The sequence below is a fragment of the Ambystoma mexicanum genome, chromosome 12, assembly GCF_040938575.1.
Source record: "Ambystoma mexicanum isolate Mex_15411 chromosome 12, UKY_AmexF1_1, whole genome shotgun sequence".
Taxonomy (NCBI): domain Eukaryota; kingdom Metazoa; phylum Chordata; class Amphibia; order Caudata; family Ambystomatidae; genus Ambystoma; species Ambystoma mexicanum.
The window spans coordinates 1,161,287,691-1,161,304,638 of NC_090936.1; the positions used below are offsets into that span (position 1 = coordinate 1,161,287,691).

The window sequence follows — 16,948 nt, forward strand, 5'->3', positions numbered from 1 at the left end:
ACCAAAAAGCATGGAGTGACTTAGTGATGTTAAGGGCTTAATCGGCATTCTCCTTTGCTCTTTCTGTGCTGCACTGGAGCCAAAATATGATTTGCAGCTGTGTAGTGATTGAAGGCAGTTAGCATGGTCTTTAAGTTGTTGTGCTATCGATATCTCCCATTCTTTGCCAAAGAATGGGAGGTGGATAATCGTACAACAGTTCGTTTGTCCAGTTGGTTTATCCAGGCATCGGTGAAGTGGCCAATTTTGGCAGTTTTTAAGGCGAGAATGAAATGCCTGTGTATTGTTGTGTCGGTGGGAAGTGCATGGTGTTGGGGATATTGGTATGGGACCTGATAGTTATGCCATACATTTTCCTGAGAAAATTAGGTGGCTTTTTGGAATTCTTAAGATTGTATGGCAAATAACAGGGTCTTTCTGGCTGCCGCAGTGTGACATGAGCCCGACAAGGTTACAGCCCATCATTTCCAAAGGGGAAGCAAGGTTTATTAATGAGTGGCAGCGTAGATGACCAGACTAAATTGTTCATCATGATGCTCCGTTAGGTAAAGAAGTTGACCGATTACATTGGCCTCGATAGCGGGATTTTTCTGACCTACATTTCTGATTCTTTGCAAATTTTGGTAACGACCATGCTGCAGTCACCCCCTTTTTATTTTTCCCAATAAGTTTTTATGAACAATTTTTCAGTAAAACAAGCACACAATGCCCACTTCCCACCAACTCCCCTCCCCCCAACCCCCTGAAACCTCCCGTTCCCTCCCACCCCAGATCCAAGCACTCCCTTGAAAATACTATGCATAAAAGTCCGGCCAGACTGCTAAACTAGTTTGTTGAACTACTTTCTTAAATCGGCCACTCGGGAGGGTCGCTGCAGCAGTTCTCACAAGTCCGACTCCTCCTGCGGGCGAATTATGCCCAGCAATTCCATAGCCTTGGGGCACCAGGCTCGGCGGGCACCTTCTCGTAGGTATGACAGTAAGTTGGACCAGTCTGAAACGAACCACAAGTGTTCCCCTTGGATAGAGTTGGAGAGCCATTCCAGGGCTACTAACGACCAGATTTTAGCAATCCATTCATGCTCTTGTGGAGGGTCCTTTGATTTTCTATTTTCGGGCCAAGAGCAGAGCTGCCGACATCATCATCACGTAGAGCTTACGGTCTGCCTTCGTAGCGAGGATTGCCAGGATCCCGTTTAGGCCCATTATTTCAAGCCCTCTGTTTTGACCTTCCCGGACTCCCACTACCTGGGTGACCGCCCGCTGGACCCGGATCCAGAACTGATCAATTTTTGGACACTCCCACCAGATATGAGCCTAGGAGCCCACTTCCCCGCACTCCCTCCAACACAACCGTGACATATTTGAGTATATTTTATTTAGCCTGACTGGAGTTAGGTGCCACTATTCTTCTGAATTCTGGTATCATTTTTACAATTCTGTGTGTTTGTGGTACATTTTAAGTTGATGTAAAGCACCTGTATGATCTCATGCGGTTACTATAATATAAAATGAAAGTAGTTTCTGAACCTTTTCCGCTCCTTTTTTGCAAAACCGTCCTGCGAACCTTTGATTTCAGAAACTACGTGCACTTTCTTTTAGCAATTTCTATCTTTCTGTAGAATGAACTCCACATCTGATTGCTTTACTAACTTGCATACACAGGTGGGCTAGGCACACAAGAATTCCACAAACAACATCATCAAAATCATAGATTTTGTCACAAATCTCACAAGAGCTTATGCCTCAGATGACAGAGCCCCCCCCCCCCTCATACCTTGTGTGCTATAGGGACCATATAGCGACCAGGCAAAAATCAAACTATTGTAAGAAGACATCAATAAATGGCTTCACTCAAGGATGGTCTAGGCTGATCAGTTCAAGTGACTTTCCTTCCTTCATTCACCTTGGCGGCAAAGACTCGGATGCTGCTTTGTGACTGCTTTTGGGTCTGGTGCACTAATTCTGCTTCCCTGCTGCCTCAACAGATGAAATCCACGGAGCATGTAGAGCAAAGCGTGGGGTCCGAGTGCTTCTTCCTGATCCTCATTGCTCACTTGACAGCTTAGTTCTTGCTGAGCAAAATAATGGAGAGCTGAGACATTTTGCAGCCACTAGAGTGTTGAGCCACGTGAAATGGATAAGAGAGGGCCTGAAACTTGGTCTCAATCTTTTTCCATGTTCAGTGTGTACCATCCTGATTTGACCCAATTAGCTCTTAATCAAAGGGTCTAAAAACCATTGATTAGCCACATCTCTTAGGTGGGCTTATACGATATGTTTGGTCAACCCATTCTTCAGTCCAAACGTTGTTACATCGATGCCTTTTGAGCTATTGTTTTCTAATGTGAATGCAACTAATACCCTGACCTCACATCCAATTATTGAAAAGGAATTCTACTTTATTGTTCATTTACAATATATGGGTAAATCACTAAGTAAATCTAAAAGATGACCACTTGACCCGTCCAGCAGGTCTTCCTTTAACTGCGGGCCCTGGGGCACTCTCAAACTCTGTGTTCAAAATGATGTATTTCAATACCTGCAAGTAGAAGCGGGAGATCTTACTGTGAACAGGGTGAGCATGCACAACAATGCACAGCATTACTGGGTGAAGAGCTTATTTGTACTCTGAGAGTGCGTGGCAGGGAGGAAGGCACGAGTTCCTAGCTTGCACACCACTTCATTTGTTCCTTCATGCTCACCGCTCTTTTCCAAGTGTTGATTCAACTTTCCCACCCCAGCCTCTGTGATGGGTCTCCATTGTTCTACATTGCAGTGATGCATGTTGGAGCCCATGGGGGAATCCGCTAGTACTGTCCACTTCCTCCTTGGCCTCCTGCAGGACTCCACCCAGACCTGTGTGTTACTAGCCATGTGGCATTCCCTCTATCTCCCTTGATTCCTTCAGTAGCCAGGAAGGGTGATCAGTCCTAGAGTTCATTTTGTAAAAAGGCTCTTCCGCCCTCCACAGATGACAAACCCGAAAGAACTGGCCATCACATCACGATCATAACAATTGAAAGTAACAGATGCAGGATGCTGCAAGGAGATACTCCTACCATTTCAGCATCCAGTACCTATTTGGATAAGTACTTGACTAAATATTTCATTGTTCTGGGATGTGGGTTCCCAATCTCAGACTAGTATTTAGGTCTCTGTCCAAGTTCAGCGCTGACATGTTTAAGCTCTCTGGGGTGGCTTGGCCCTGAAGGATGACTACAAGGTTTGGGGCAAGAATAGATGCAGCTGATGGCTACCTTCTATAGGAGTGAAGGACATTTATGCATCTTTCTGTCATGACCAACTAAATAAAATAGATGCATCCCACTACTTCCAATGATGTGATGAGACTAAAATAAAAGGGAAGGGGTGATTTTTTGTGTTTGTTTACCATTAATAAAACCTGCTGTCATCTCCAGAGACCTTTGATACCCCACACCTCATATATAACCCTTGGGTGCTTCCCATATTTACAGTACTCCCTTGTTTCCCTATCTTTATTTGCATTTTATAAATGCCATATATAGATACATATCGGATCTATGTGATTACGATGACCCCCAGAATTCCGAGGGCCGAAAATGCAGACTTTTTTTCCCCAACCCCTTTTACACCACATAGATATGCGAGAGGAGACCCCCACATTCCCCCCATACTACTATTATATCCCATACCCCCCCCACATATATATGTGGTGTAAGGGGATTCGGAGAAGGGGCGCAGGGGGATTCCGGGAGTCAGAATTCTGGAGGTGACATTTTGGTGCATTTCCTACATATCTAGATTCCTTTTACCCCAACCATGTTAATTTGATAATGTGGCGGCTGTTTGGCATTGCGAGCAGAGCCAAGTCCTTTGGCCCCTGCCTCATCCAGCAGCCAGTTTCTGCTACTCTTCCCCCCCCCTCCCCACCCCCCAGCTCACTGTTTTCAACTGTTCTGAATTCCTCCTTTCTCCTCTTGCGTCTTTGCTCTCTGAGAGTCTCTATCTGGACCTGCAAAGGGAAGGGCACTTGAAGGCCCTGTTTGGGCCGGCTCGGGTCAGACACAATACCATCTTGTCTCGTTCTTCTGTCTTGGTTCCCAACTACCCTCCACTAATTAGCAGCTGTTGACTGCTTAACTGTTTCAAGCTCACAGCGCCCAATCTACCAAGCAAGCAATATGATGCCCCTAAACATCCATTCTGCATTTCTGCGCCCTGCCTACATGGCAAACCCCCTCTTCCCTTCCAGACCTTGAATGTGGATGAATAGCTTTTCCGAACAAGCCCTGTGGTAGGGTCCTGGGAGGCCAACCAAGTTGGTGCACAGAGTATTTGACGCCTGGTTATAGCCAAACTCTATAATGATAATGTAGATTGAGCCATAAGGGAAACTTCAGTATATATGGTAGTGGTGTTAAAGGTACAGTTTAGCACACATAATGAACTCCAATTAAAGGGGTCACAAAGGAGTACAAAAATACACTACTTTATTTGGTTGTGAGGAATGCAGTGTACTGACAGGTGTCGGCAGCCCAATGTCGCTCTCCGGCAGCAGTGACAGAGCCCCCCCCCCAAAGACTTGTATCACTGTGCCAGAGGGAAGCTTTTTCAAGACTTAACAATTCCCAAGTACTTACCCGGGAATTCACCGTAATGTGGCACCCTGATACGAACTGGGGCACTCGTCAAAGCGGACCACCATTGTTGCAGCGCAGGTGGGGCTTAGCCCCCTTTTTTTATAAATGCTGACCAATTTAACACATCCCAGGCAGAGAAGACAGAATTATATTGGTTAGGGCCAGAACTCCAATGGGAGAAGGAGGGGGAATAATAAGAAGAGGGACAGGAAACATGAATATGTGGGTTATTGGGGTGAGGTCTGAGGAGGAGGTGGCAGACCAAGAGAACAGTTGGAGGAAAGACGATGGGCCTCATTACGACCCGGGCGCGAAGTACCGGTCATTACCAGCATGGGGCAATTACTGTGTCTGTGCTGGAAATAGACCGCTAAAAGCGGCCCATTACGAGTTCGCAGGCACAAGCTTTGCGCCAGGCCAGTAATGAACTCACTGCCATGCCGCAAAAGCCCAAAAAATCCCCCTTTCCGGCATCGTCTGTAGTGGAAATAGCTCCTCCGGCATCCAAGCCATCTGCATTAGCGGTCACCTCAAATAGCGGTCACCGCTATTAGCGGTGACCGTAAATACGCGGAACCGGAAGTAGCGTCATCGCACAGGAACGTGAAAGAGCACGGCAGCCATCTTTAAAAACACAATCCATTGCCATCCACCACAACCAGGAGCCATCTGACCCCCCAGAACTCCAACACACCTCCACCACTACCTGTTGCAATTTAGGATGCCAAAAGCAGTGAAAAAAACAGGAGATCGGCTGCGCCAGGAGCGCTTCTCCAGAGAGGAGCTCACCATGTTAGCAGAGACACTGCAGGAACATGCAGACGTGGTGTTCGCAAACGACATGTCCCGTCCAGCACTGCAGCGTAACAAGCAGATTTGGGCAGAGGTCGCCCAGAGAGTCAGTGCCGTCTGCACCACACCCCGCACACCCAAACAATGCTGTAAGCGCTGGGATGACCTACGTCTATGTGTGCAAAGTATACTCTCCGCCAACCGAAACCTTGGGATGGCGACAGGTGGAGGTGCAGAGTCGCCCATAAAACTCCAACCATGGGAGGAGATATGTGCCACCACCATAGGCACCGAGGCAATAGAGGGAGTCGGGGACATGGAGCGAGGAGCCCCGTCATCAGCCGATGCAGGTAGGTGTCTCTAATTAAACAATGCCAATACCACCACGATGATGTCCACCTGAACTGACAGTGCAATGATGTAGAGCAGGGTCCACCAGACATATAAGCACAAGACTGCCTACAGGCGGTGCAGAGCATCACCTTGTCCAAATGCATGATGCACCCCATTTGTGTTGCAACCCAGACGCCTCCATGCATCACCCATCCAAGAGTGAGGCAACCTGTATGTCACTACCCCCAATGTTAATCTACCATTCCATATCAATGCAGCCACCCCAATGCATGCCCAATGCCCGTAGACCCATCACTAACCCTTTCCCTCCTTTGGTCCCCCACAGGCACACATTCTGACAGCGGGGATGAGGACACCGGTGCCACACCACAGGAGGAGGCCAGGGCCGAGGAGGGTGAACACCAACCCTCAACCTCAAGGTGCAGAGGCCAAGCTAGACCACCTCGGAAGGACAAGAAAAACACAGAGACCACAGCACCAATGTGCACCACGGCCTCCACAACAACACCCACACCAGCCACCATCACCCGGGAGGCATTGGCAGAGGGCACACCATCGGCTGGCAGCAGCACAGTCGGTGGGACGGCTGCCACAGCAGCCATATCTGATGACGAGGGTGACGTACAGCTGCATGGCCCAACACCCGCCACAGGCCCCCTCCACTCACCACACCTATCCCCATGCAGCGTGGTGGACGACAGCACGGACGGGCTGTCACCTGCAGATTCATGGCCAGCACGTTTCAGCCCCACACCAACTGTGCCTGATGACCAAATCATGGTTGAAACGCCTCACACTTCCGCCCCAGTGACAACCACCCAAGAAGGGATCCTGGCTATACAGAGGCTCCAGGAGGAACTCACAGGGCTGCTGACGCAGCATATTACCGAATGTACCCGTGCACGGGATGACATTGGGGACAGTGCTGCATCGATAAAAACAGCCATCGAGTCCACCTCAAAGGACATTTGTGCGGAACTTGCAGCAGTGCGCCATGTCCTCTCAGAAATGGTGGCAGCAATGTGGGACATGCATCCACCACAGTTGCCCGGACAATCAGGACCATCATCAACTGCCAGCTCTACTAGGACCAGCCCTGTGCGTCGCTCTGGCAGGAACCTGCGCAGATCAGACAGGGGGGCACCTGGTGCTGGAAGAGGGGGAGGGCAGTAGGCACAGGCATGCACACTAGTGCCATGTGGACTACTGGTGCGCGCTACTGCACACCATGTGTTGGGAAGTCAAGGGGGGAGGGGGGAGAGGGTGTGTGGGGTGGAGGGCTTGTTCACTTTTTCATAATTCTTTAATACACATTTTGGTGACTCATGATTCACATGTGTGGACATTGCTTACTGCGTACGTGTGCTTTATTGGTGAACAGTCTACAGTGTCCGTGTCCCTGACAAACCCAGTGACCCGAGTGCCACCTCCATGTCACACTCCCCGTCCATGTGTGCTAGAAACATTGGTTGATCAGAGTCTGATGCATGTCACGTCCCTCCTGTGCATCGGTGCCTCCCTGAGGTGCTGCCCCATCTCCACCCTCCTCATCCTCATCGTCAGGTGGTTGCAGTTCAGCGTCAGGGGGCAGGGGAACATTCCGTCTGATGCACATATTGTGTAGCATGACACATGCCATGACAATCTTGGCCACCTTCTCATGGCAGTACAGGAGTGCCCCACCAGACCTGCTGAGGCAGCGAAACCGTGCCTTCAAGAGGCCAAATGTCTGCTCAGTCACCACACGGGTGCGTGTATGTGCATGATTGTAGTCCTCCTCGTGCCTGTTGTGTGGGTTCCGGACTGGGGTAAGGAGCCACCTCTTCAAGGGATAGCCTGCATGTGGGCAACAATGTATATGTGGAAGTCATCACATCATATGGGACCTCGATCAATGACACCATAGCATGCATTATTTCCTGATTGCAACCACATTCCCATGCACGAATGGAGACACACGATGTGACTGCTATGTGTGTATTCTTATGGACTGGTGTGCGTGCCATCAACTAGTGGGCGCAGGGGGGGGTCCAGTTCCTTGTGAGTGCTCATGCACTGTTAGTCCACGGCGGTTGTTTCCATGATCTGGCTGATGTCCGGTAATTTGTATGCTTTCATCCTGGCACCGTTGATGTCAGCCTCATGATGATCTCACTATGCACAACAAATGGTGACATGCAATTCTGTTGGACCTCTGAGTCAGTGTAGTGGTGTATTAATGTATTTGACCCTCATGTGACTCCTTTGTACGCAGTAATGGGGGACTGTACTTTCAGTTGATGGTATTTGGTGCTGTGTATTGGCCATAGTAATTGCTTGTAGCTGCATTGTGTTGAGGGGGATATGGTCTGATTAGGTACAGTGCACATGTAGATGGCTATGGAATGGCTGTTACACTGCATCATTCAAATGGTAGGGCTGCTTACATCTTGCATTATGTGGTCGGGTGTCAGGTCCAGTCTGGGCTGCTTTGAGGTATGAGCATGCTCCATTCTCTCCAGCACTTGCAGCCAGGTGAAGTATGCATCTCTTCCCCCCCCCCCAACTCAGCCAGGTGAAGTATGCATCTCTTCCCCCCCCCCACCACAACTCAGCCAGGTGAAGTATGCATCTCCCCCCGCCCCCAACTCAGCCACATGAATTATGCATCTCTCCCCAAATCACCTACCCACATCGCATTTCCATAAGCCTTACAGGCAACTCACCAAGAAGCCAGGATCTGTGCCCTGCATGTCGCTCCATGTAGCGTGGTATTGTGGAGTTCCGCAGGACCATTGAATCATGGGTTTATCCGGTGTATCTGGCACAACAATGTGTGATGATCTTGTTTGAGTCACATACCATTTGCACGTTGATTGAGTGGTATAGCTTACGGTTGCGGTACGCTACCTCCATGGAATGTGGGACCACCAATTCCACATGGGTGCAGTCGATGGCGCCAATGCAACCAGGGATGCCGGCCAGTGAATGGAAACCAACTTTGGTGTTTGAAATCTCCTGGGCAGTACGTGGTAAGTAAATGTGGTCGCCTGTGTGCTTCAGGCGGGCATCAAGCACTTGGTTCAGCGTACGTGAGAATAATAGTTGAAATATGCCATGCATGTGCCCCACTGTGTGCTGGTAGGTGCCTCTGGCCAGGAAGTGGAGCACAGACACTACCTTTAGTAGGGGTGGGATGGCGGTGCGTGTTTCAATCAGTCTGACAATGTTGTCATGTATCATGTCGACAATGGTGGTGATGGTGTCCCGGTCCAGACGGTACAGGGTGTGGATCTGCTCAGGGTTTAGGTTGAATGGACTGGCTCTGATGTGAGGGATTGGGGGCTGCCTGCTTGGTGCCACAGGCTGCACAGGTGGGGCATGCTGGGCCTGCCTCACCCTCCTTCTCCTCCTGTGTCTCCTCTGTGCTGCCTGTTGTTGTTGTAATAGTAGTAGTAGTTGTTGTTGTTGATGCAGCAGTTCCAGTGCAATCATGTCCTCCAGCCCCAGCATTGCTAGTAGTATTGGATCCATTTTGGTGTGTGACTGGGTGTGAGAAGGGGTGGCGTGTGCTCCTTTTGTGCTGGCCCAGTCTGTATTGCCTCCACCTGTGCTGATTGTGTGCCCCTGTGGCAGTTGGGAACACTGCACATGGCCGTTTACGGGTGGTCCACAATGCCGGTATTTGCACCATGCCGGTAAGGTACTTTTCAGCCTTCTCTAGGGTGTTATTTGCATGTCCGCCTTACTTGTGATGTTCCCCTGTTTGCACCATGCCGGTATTGCCGCCATGATGGGTCGCGTGCCCGTGCTCATGTCGCTATTAGCGGCACCGTTAATTACGGTGCTGCTAATAGCAGGTTGGCGTGTCCTAATTGTGCGGAGAGGTAAGTGATGACGGTAATCCTTTACCGGCATCGTTTTATACTTACCGCCCGGGTCGTAATGAGGCCCAATGGCTTGGAGTGTAGATGCTTTTTGAAGGAAAGGTGAGGTATTGGTTGGTGAGAGCAAGTGGTTCAGTGAGTGTGTGGCGAGTGTGCGTGCCAGGTGGGTATGTGAGTGTTGGAGGGAGCGTAGAGGGTGAGTGGAAAGTGTTTGAGACAGTGAAAGGAGTGTGACTGAGAAGTAGGAGCGTGTTGAGGGGAGAAGAGTAGTAGGAGTGTGGAGAGGGGAAAGTAGTTGTAGCACTGGGGTAGTAGTATGAGGTGGTAACATCGGAGGGTGTAGGTAGGTTGTAGAAAAAGAGGAAACATCGGAGGGACTAGAAAAAATGACATAAGATGACCGTGGAGGGAAGGTAGGTGGAGTTGCAGAGAAGAGTAGCCGGAAGACTGGAGAAGAATACGGGGAAGAACATCAGGGCACAGGGTTTGAAATTAAGATTCAATGAGCAGGCATCACACAGTAGGCAGGAGCTACAGCTGGGGAACCAGGAGCAAATACATGGCACATCAGAAATCTAACTTCTACAGGAGAGGTAAATTTGACCTTTTCACACATTATGTATGATCCATTGTGTTTAAATGTATACTAGATTCGTCCTAGTTCTTTATTAACATTCTCAAAGTTAATGTTACATATGTATGTTTGTAATGCAGCAGTTGGGCTGGGGAGTCAAAAGTAGCTCTTAGTAGCTATTGGTTTCCAGCTAACAAGGCTCTCACAGGCTGAAAGCAGGAGCTAAATAGCTCTCAATAATTTTGAACCCTTTGGCATGAAAGGACGAGGTCCAAGTGGGGCTGGCGCGTCTGTCAGGCACATCCCTACAAATCCTTAGAACTAACCTGAAGTTGAGCTAGGTCTAGCCTAGAAAGTTAGAGGGAGATCCGGGGTTTGAAATTGAGATTTGATGAGCAGAAGCTAAAACCATCTCCTGGTTGTCCGGCATCACCTTGCAGGCAGGTGCTACCGCAGGGGAACCAAGAGCTACCAGGGATGCCCCTTTAACTTTTTGTCCATTTGGTGTGAACCATGGTGTTGAATTTTATTTTTAAATGTTTTGTATTGGCATTTTTGCATAGACCTTTCCACATACAACAATGACATCATTTCTTGCATTACATTACTTGTATGCATGTTCACATGCCATTAAAAACAGGTCAATACAACAGCACAAACTTTCTTCACTTGTCAGGTAATGTTATATACTTTCCATATCATTTCCAGACCGGCGATTTCAAGGGTAGCACCTGCATTCTCTTCTGATCTAGTAGCCACCTCATTCCACACCCTAGATCCCGCATCTGCCCAACGTTCGCATTCTCTGTACCAGCGTGCAAATTGCGGGCCCCTGTCTGATTTCCAGGCCATTGCTATGGATCATTTGGCCAGTATACATGCCATGTCCATGAATTTGAGCACCTGTTTGAACTTGCTATCTCTGGGGTATGCACCCAGCAGACATTCTTTCGGGGACCATTCATATCGTGCTATGCCAGCTCTCCTGCAGACCTGTTCTATTAGTGCCCAAAAAACGTATTTGCGTACAACCCTACAACATGTGAATTAGCCCACCGTAGCACCACACCAGGGACATAGTGCTTGCATGGTGCTGTTGAATTTGGATATCCTGTGTGGTGTCATATAGGTACGGTATAGAACATTCAGTTGGATCAGTCTGAAGCAGGATTTCCTAGATACTGCTCGGGGGTACAATAAAATTTAGTTTCCATTCTCTTTCAGTTATTTCTTCCCCCTCACCCCCCCAGATCTGCCTCCCAGCGGCTCTTCAATGCAGCGCTCTTGGGGTTGGGCCTATCTATCAGTAGACCATACAGTCTGGACATCGGTTTCCAGCCGATTGTACATCAGATCCAGTAAGGGATTGGCTGCCGGCTCACCCGGCCACTCCGCCCACTTCCTACCTGCCATCTTCTTAACCCTCTGGTACCACAGGATTGGACCCTTCTTTCCCAGTGCCTCACCACCGCCAAGTCGGTTCTGTCTCTACAGACATCTGCTGCCAGCGGAGTCTCAGGGGAGTAGGAACGTTCAATTTTCATTAGCGCCAGGGCCCTATGCCACACCCGCCGCCCCTGCATCACAATCATGGGCGCGTCGCCCAAGCACTTCAGTGGTAGCCATAGTATTTCCTTCAAGTTTGCCGGGGCTACGAGACTTCGTAGCAGCGCCGTTTCTGAAGTAGTTTGATCTGAAAGCCATTTAGTTACAAACGCTAAGTTGCGCTGCTAAGAAGTATTTTTCCAAGTCTGGCAGTTTTGTACCCCCTTCCTTATAGGGCAAGCTAAGGGTTGTGAGTGCTAGTTTGTGTCGCGCCACACCCCACTGGAATCCCCAGAGCAGTATTTCTAATAGTCAGGAGGGCTTGATCTAGTAGTGAACATTATTAAAATAGTACAAGAATCTCTGCAAAATTGTCATTTTGGAGATGGCAATCCTGCCCATTAGGGACAGCGGTAACTTGGACCAGAATGTTATTTACTTTCTCAGTCCCTTCACCACTGTTGCCGTGTTGCTTTTGTGTATTTCTTCTGGCGCGCGCCCTACATTCACCCCCAAATATCTAAACGTCTCCAGCTGCCATTGGAGCCCAACATTTGGTAATTAGTCAATCCCCTTCCCTCTCAGGCCTGCCAGTGGTAATATGCAGGACTTTGCCCTACTGAAGCATATGCCAGACACCCTCACGTAGTTAAGTACCTCTAGTATCACTGGCACATTGCAGTGTGGGTGACTCAGATATAATAACACATCATCAGCGTAAAGAGATACCAGATGGCCAACTCCTCCCACCCATATGCCTGCCTCCAGGAATGGTTTTCTGAGATATATTGCAATTGGTTCCAGCCCGACGACATACAGCATCGGTGACAGCGGGCATCCTTGCCTAGTGCCCCTTTTGTAGGTTCCAGGCCAGCGACACCGCTCTCCCCGATTTAACCCTTGCCATCGGATTGGTATGCAATATCTTTATCCATTTAATGATTTGCTCATCAAACCCAAACTCTCTCAGTACAGTCAGGAGCCATTCCCAGTACAGAGAATCAAACACTTTTGTTGCATCTAGCGAAATAATCGCATATTGCGCCTGTGTGTCAGCCGTTTGTGCTATAACCTGCTGCAGTCGGTGCAGATTCATGGCTGTACTGCAGCCCGGTATGAAACCATTCTGGTTCACTTGTATCAGTTCCCCAATCACCCCGAACAGCTGTTTTGCCAGGACAGTCGTAAGGATCTTTGTTGTAATTCAACATCGCCAGTGGCCGGTATGAATCACACTGGTCAGTGGCTTTTCCCGACTTGGGAAACTGAATCGCTAGGGTTTCTCTCATACTCTTTGGGAATGTGCCCTTCTTATATGCCTCCGTGAACACTTGATGTAGCACTGGCAGCAGGGTTGATGTGTATGCTTTATAGAACTCTGGGGAGAGTCCATCACTCCCAGGGGATTTGCAGGTGGCCAGCGACTTAATCGCCTCGCCTGTTTCTTATGCGGATATCTCTAGTTCGAGCGCATCTCGCTGTGTTATGTCCAACCGAGGTAGGCCCATTTCCTCTAGGGTGACTAATATATCTTCTTGGGGTACTGGCACTTCGTGTCTATAGAGGTGGGAATAGTACTCAGAAAATGTTTCATTAATTGCCTGCTGTGACTTGTGTGTCACCCTCATCATCTATAAGTTCTGTGGTTAAAACTTTCGGGTTTTCCCTTTTGCAAAGCCATGGCAATAATATGCTTGGTTTTTCTCCCTCTGCATGTGTCCTAGTAGTTTTTAACAGCGTAATAAAATTTCAATAGCCTCTCCCAAGCATCTTGGCAGACATTCCTAGGTACAGCCAATTGTAACTCCTCATCCCGGGTACCCGTTGTTTGAGCTTCGATCCATCTAATGTTCTCCTCCCCCCTCTCCAGTTCCTCCCTTAATGTCTTTCGGATACCTCCCGCACTAGAAGTGGCTTCCCCCCTCACTACCACTTTCATTGCTTCCCACACTGTGCACCATTCCTCTACACTTCCCACATTTGTCTCAAAGTATTCAGTTAGTCTCGTTTTGAGCCCATCCCTGAAGATTTGGTTCGACAGAGCATCAGTGGGCATGCGCCATAGTGGTATGGGGGGCCTTGGACCTCTCATTTTCCATTCTACCAGGAGCGGGGAGTGGTCTGAAATTGATCTGCCTAGGTATTGTGCCATTTCGAATTGCGCCAGTTGGGGGTCTTCCCACAAATAAATAGTCTAGCCTAGTGTATAGGCAGTGGGGTGAGGAGAAATATGAGTAGCATCTATCGATAGGGTGCAGTTTCCCCCCATAGATCTACAAGGTCCAGGCTCTCTAGCATTGCGCTCAGGGCCACAGATGCCCCCACTGACGAGTTTGCAGAAGGGAGAGATCTATCCAAATCAAGGTCTCAAATTCAATTGAAGTCGCCACCCCAGATGAAAATGCAATCTCGGTATGGTGTTATCTTGGTACATATCATGTTGAGGTAAGATGGAATTCTATGATTGGGGGAAATAGGAGTTGATAATACATATTTCTATTTGTTCTATGTGACCCCGTAGTATCAGATACATACCTGCCATGTTCATCCAACTCCATCTCCAGCAGCCGGAAAGGCACAGCAGCATTTATCCAAGTAAAAACCCCGCTATGCGTATTTAGAGTTTGCTGCCCCGTATCCCTGCCCACCCCATTTTTCTTTTACCCTTGCTAGTTCCCCATTCGTGAGATGAGTCTCTTGCAGCAATGCAATGGATACTTTTTTTCTATTGAGAAAGGATTTCGCCCTGTTCCTTCGCAAGGATGTGCCCAATCACCGTACGTTCCATGTTAATACCTTGATGTTACCAGCCATGGCCATAAATAATTGCTTGCTTCCGTATCCCCTTTCACGATCGTACCTGGCCTATGTAATCGTCCCTGCTGCCTGCTTCAGTGTTTCCACCCTCCCCATCATCCGCCCTCCAGGATAACACCCCCCTCCTGTACCTTGTCTCGTGAAGAACGTGCAACAAACCAAACAGTAACTAGAACAAACCATTTACGCCCAGTAGCAGCTCCCATCGTGCAGCGCTCAGGCGCCCCCACACAGTCATGACTCAACCATGCCTTCCCGTGCGAGTTGAACTGCATTGGCAACCTGCCGATTTTAACCTTTGAGTACGTTAGAACTGTGAGCCCAAGGCAAGTGGCCAGACATCACCCCAGTCTAATTTAGGATTCAACAACGTACTTGCACTTAGTGCCCATTTTACAATTGCACAATATAATAAACAATTCGATACATAGTTTCCACCACCACCTAAGATGTGACAGTTTCTTCCCCTCCATCCACGTTGTTGTGTTCCAGCCACATGGTGGCTGTGGCCGGAGTCTCCAGAAAAATGGGTTGGCCTTTGTAAATCACCTTTAGCCTGGACGGATACATTGGCATGTACTTGATGTTTAGTTGCCAGAGTCTGGCTTTAATTGGCACAAAGGAGTTTCAGGCCCTTTGGACCGCATGCATATAGTCTGGATATATGACCACTGTAGAATTGTCCTGTCATATCTCTCCTCCTTCCCGTGAGAATTTCAGTATGGTTTCCCTGTCCTAAAAGTTTAGGATCTTTGCAATCATCGAGTGAGGGTCTCATTAGTTGCATATCAGTCTTGACCTCGTCGATTGTTTGTTTCATTGAAAGTCTGCATTGCTGCAATTGCCCCCAGAACCTGGTCATCTTTATTGCTGGCAGCTCGTGTCTTCGTTGTGATGGGTGCTGCACCGCCCCCTTGTGCCGTTTCGCGAGGTCTGGCTTCATTGTTGAAGGAATCCATAATTGTAGATTTACTCTTCCCTTTAGTCAGGGACATGCCCTTGTGACTGCTAACGAGTGATTGTCTTCCCCCTTGTTTGGCAGTCCTTTTGTCTGCTGGACCTTGCAGTGGTTGTGGCTGTTGTGTGGTAGTTGCCGCCCCTCACCAGTGTTTTAGGTGTGGGCGCTGATGACAGGATCATTTTGACTATTCTATTGTTGTGCCGCACCCTGGGCCCCACTGTTGTTATAGGGCGGTATTCCTGACTCTTGTGTGCTAGGCCACTCTACTACCTTGACTGTGGGTCACATGTGACCCTGATCACATTGCAATTTCAGCCCCACTTGGAAACTCAGCTTCTTTGCGGTGCAGCGTAATAGCCCCAGGGGCCCTTCACATTGACTTACAACTAGCAGGCTCCCAGTGGCTCCAGTCATCCGGGATGTTTGTTTGCCTTACAGTTCAGTCAGTCATGCCAAGTAATGGGGTTAACGTAGTATACATTCTTTTTCCCCACTGGTCACTCCCATCCGTTTAAGTTGACCCACTTAGCGGGGCTACCAGCAGGCGCCTGTATATTTGACTGGACATTCTCAGTTCTCCGTTCCCCAGCACTCGTCTTTATTGCACAGGGCCCTGCCGTGCTTGACTAGAAATGAGATGCCAGCGCGGCAGCTTCCTCAGTTCCAGTGATTGGGCTTCAATGCACTTCTAGGGCCCCGTGTGTTATTGTGGCTCGGGTCTGGCACCTCACGTGTTCTGTTTTGCGGCCCGATTCTCCCTGCTCCTCCACACCACGTGTGTCATCTTGTGGGCACTCTGTGTTTAGGGCTGTGTTGGTGTGTCGTGCGGCGACGTTTAGTGGCGCCACGCAACGCTCTCACCCATATTTGTCCGCGCTTGGGGTGTTTGTAGGAACCTGTCTAGTCTGCGTGCCTTCCAGGTGACTTGCGTAGTAGGGGTAAAACTGCAGGTGTATTTTCCTAAGCAATGGAGGGGGAGTTGCTGCTAGCATTGCGCCCTGCTCCATACTTCCATACTGTGTTGCAGGTTTAAGCTTGAATCGTCTCGTGAGTGACCGCAGGCTGAACCAGCACTGCAATGTGTCCCTGGGCATAAACGCACTTCTGTCCATTCATGGCATGCCTGTCCGATTTTCACAGGTGCGCCAATGTGTAGGACTCCAGGCTGTGCAGTGTTTGAATGAATCCTTCTGGGGCAACCCCCGTTTGTTTGGTTGCTGCGCAGTCACACTTCGTTCCAAGCGAAGGCCCAATCTAGCGCCCCGCAACTTTCCCTACCAGTTCGCCTGCTCAGTTTCCAATGGTAACTAGTCTACAGCCCGTCGCTTACAGGTTCTTTCAGTGGGTCCTGGTCTCGAGGTGTCTGGGGGAACACCTCACTTTCCGCCGACCATGCCGTGCACGCAGAGATGCGC

At 49.2% G+C, this 16,948-nt stretch overlaps 1 protein-coding gene across 2 annotated transcripts in view; it reads left to right on the forward strand.

The window, feature by feature from the left end:
• Window positions 1-16,948, forward strand: part of GNS (glucosamine (N-acetyl)-6-sulfatase) — a 465,071-nt gene that overhangs the window by 179,456 nt on the left and 268,667 nt on the right. The window lies entirely within an intron of this gene.